Source organism: Sinocyclocheilus rhinocerous, unplaced genomic scaffold, assembly GCF_001515625.1.
Source record: "Sinocyclocheilus rhinocerous isolate Xijiao unplaced genomic scaffold, SAMN03320098_v1.1 scaffold4194, whole genome shotgun sequence".
NCBI lineage: Eukaryota > Metazoa > Chordata > Actinopteri > Cypriniformes > Cyprinidae > Sinocyclocheilus > Sinocyclocheilus rhinocerous.
Window position 1 is genome coordinate 162,243 of NW_015652268.1, and position 400 is coordinate 162,642.

A 400-nucleotide genomic window follows, 5' to 3' on the forward strand; every position below is an offset into this window, starting at 1 on the left:
GATCTTCAGAAATCATTCTAATATGCTGATTTGCTGCTCGAGAAACATTTCTGATTATTATCAATGTTGAACACAGTTGTGCTGCCCGATATTTTTGTGGAAACTGAGATATATTACCATTTAAATGTTTGGGGTGTGTGTGTGTGTTTAATAAAAGTTAATGTTTTTATTCAGCAAAAATGCATTAAATCGATTAAAAGTGACAGTAAAGACATTTCTAATGTGACAAAAGATTTATATTTGAAATGAATGCACTGCAAGTCGCTTTGGATAAAAGCATCTGCTAAATGCATAAATTATTATTATTATCTGTGAATTCTGAAAAATAAAATGTATCACAGTCTCCACTAGGGCTGTGCGATATTGAAGAAAAATGCGATATGCGATAACTCATTAAATA

The 400-nt window shown here is 30.8% G+C and overlaps 1 protein-coding gene across 2 annotated transcripts in view; it reads right to left on the reverse strand.

The window, feature by feature from the left end:
- The window catches only part of gpatch3 (G patch domain containing 3), a 12,325-nt gene that overhangs the window by 1,115 nt on the left and 10,810 nt on the right, over nucleotides 1–400 (reverse strand). The window lies entirely within an intron of this gene.